This window comes from Chinchilla lanigera, unplaced genomic scaffold, assembly GCF_000276665.1.
Source record: "Chinchilla lanigera isolate Chin_1 unplaced genomic scaffold, ChiLan1.0 scaffold00024, whole genome shotgun sequence".
NCBI lineage: Eukaryota > Metazoa > Chordata > Mammalia > Rodentia > Chinchillidae > Chinchilla > Chinchilla lanigera.
This window is the reverse complement of record NW_004955425.1, coordinates 22371171-22373854: the sequence shown is the minus strand read 5'-3', so window position 1 is coordinate 22373854 and position 2684 is coordinate 22371171. Positions and strand designations below refer to the sequence as shown.

The following is a 2684-nucleotide window of genomic DNA, read 5'->3' as shown; positions in this document are numbered from 1 at the left end:
TACACTTTTTATTTTGTTCTACTATAGAGCTCCAGTGGAGAGTTAAATAATTTATATCTCTATTAAAATTTTCCTGGTACTCTTAGGCATTCCATTATATAAACAGCTTTTAAATGTAATTATTGGAGCCTTAAAAAGAACTTCAAGGGGAGTGTTGGAACTCAAGTGTCATCTAAGTATACAACTGAAAGCAGATGTTTGGATGCATATTCGTGTGAGCTGTTCTTCTGTAGCTACTAAATCACTGCAACAGTGCAGCTTGTTGACTTTCTGTAGCACATGAAAGGTACTGTGCATTCTTTTATATAATGGATATAGACTAGTGCTGCTTTAGAATCTCTGTGGCAGTTTGGTTTAATATCTGTCTTGGGCAGTTCTTTGACTAGTTACACAGTACCACAGACTGGTACCTTGTAAAGAAGAAGTTGGTGTTTTGTTTCTGTCTCGGCTTATGGTTCTGGTCTGAGGTTGAATGGTTGCATTTGGTGATGGCCTTTCCACTGGCAGTGTTGTGAGCTGGTGTTGGCATCACATGACAGGAAGTGCAGGAGAAAATTAGCCAGATTGGCTTTCACAGCAGACCCACTGGAGATGTTTATCCATTAATCATTTATCCATTAATCCATTAATAAAAGGATTAGTTCATCCATGAGAGCAGAGACCTAATCAACTTTTAAAGGTCCTATTTGGTTCTACCTCTTCATAGTTTACAGTGGAGATTAAATTTTAATATACAATTGAGAAAGAACAAACTACATTCAATGTCCACTTTTATGTCATTTATTTTTTCTCATTAAATTTTATTTTAATAGGTCTCAAAATTCTGTGACAGATATTTGGTCAAGTTGTTTCCATTACAAAGTGTTGATTCTTAAAAACTAGTAACTTAAAACTGCCACACACACACACACACACACACACACAAAACAAATGGTCCACAAAGCATTCTCCTTTCCTTCTAAAGGTTTTATGATGCAGTGTTATCATTAACTAGTCTTTTACTATTAAACTTAAATGGCCAATTGGCAGAAAGAGTCCTAAGACCAGCCTTCTACCTCTGATTAAGGTCAGGGTGGCAGGTGTTAGGAATAATATTCTTTTAGCTTTCTGAGCTTCTGGGCAGACGTGGTGACCTGGGCAGCTCCAACAGCCTCCTCGTCCACTGCATCGACGACACCACAGCAACTGTCTTGTCTTATATTGAGAACAGCACAACAGCCCAGATGAGGAGAGTCAGAGAAGCTCTCAACACACACAGGCTTGCCTGGAACCCTGTCAACAAGGCCACATTACCAGAGTTCAAGAATTTGGGGCCCTCTTCCAGCTTTTACCAGACCAGCGACCAATCTTTTCTTTCAGCTCAGCAAACCTGCAAGTGATGTGAGCTGTGTGACAGTCAGCATGGGCACAGCCAGAACCGAGCTGGCCAGGATGGTTCAGGTTAATAATCCCCTGAGCAGTAAGACCAGCTGCTTCCATTGCTGGGTCATTTTTGCTATCACTAGCAATGTTACCATGATGAACATCTTTGATAGACTTGTTCTTAATGTTGAAGCCCACATTGTCCCCAAGAACAGCTTCACTCAAAACTTCATGGTGCATCTCAGCAGACTTGACTTCAGTTGTGAACCCACTGGAGAGAAGGTGGTCACCATGCCAGGACTGAGAGCATCATCTCCACTAGGCTCTCAGGGATGGCACCAATACCACCAATTCTATAGACATCCTGGAGGGGTAGCCACAAAGGCTTGTCAGTTGAGTGAGGGGTAAGAAGCAATACAAAGCTTCAAGCAGTGTGGTCCCACTGGCATTGCCATCTTTACGAATGACCTTCCATCCCTTGAACTGAGGCATATTAGCCCTTGCTTCCAGAACGTTGTCACCATTCCAACTAGAAATTGGCACAAAAGCTACTATGTCAGGGTGGTAGCCAATTTCCTTAATGTAGCTGCTGAGTTGCTTAGCCATTTCCTCATATCTCTTTTGGCTGTAGGATGGCTCGCTCAGTGGAGTCCATTTTGTTAACATTAATGGGTTGTTTCACACCCAGCCTGTAAGCCAGAAGGACTTCCTCACGGGTCTGCCCATTCTTGGAGATACCAACTCTGAGTTCACCAACACCAGCAGCAACCATCAGGAGAGCAGTCAGCCTCACATGTGCCTGTAGTCATGTTTCTGATAGTCTGTGTGTTCTGGGGCACCAATGATTGTCACATAATACTTGCTGGTCTCAGATTTCCATGGGGAGACATCAGCAGTGATGCTACACTCACACCCCACCTTTAGTGTTTGCAAGACCCAGGCATGCTTGAAGGAGCCCTGCCCCATCTCAGCAGCCTCCTCAAATTTTTCAGTGGCTCTTTTGTCAATGCCACCACATTTGTAGATCAGATGGGCAGTAGTGGTGGATCTGTCCAAACCCACCTGTCTGTGATGACGATGTTGATAGTCTTTTTCTTTCCCATTTGGCTTTGATATAGTGGTGGTTTTCACAACCCCTGTGCTCATGCAGCAAACCCATTGCAGAAAAGCTACATCTTTTATTTTAATCAAAGACACTTTTACAACTTTCCTCAACTATCAGCATATTTTTTCCAATCAACATTAGGTGACATTCATAAAAGGGCACCATTATAATTTCTCACAAACTTGTATGTTATGAAAGTTATCCTCTAAAACTTTCT

The 2684-nt window shown here is 42.3% G+C and overlaps 1 pseudogene; it reads right to left on the bottom strand.

The window, feature by feature from the left end:
* Positions 1-1082: 1082 nt before the first annotated feature.
* Positions 1083-2465, bottom strand: LOC102026025 (annotated as a pseudogene).
* Positions 2466-2684: the final 219 nt, after the last annotated feature.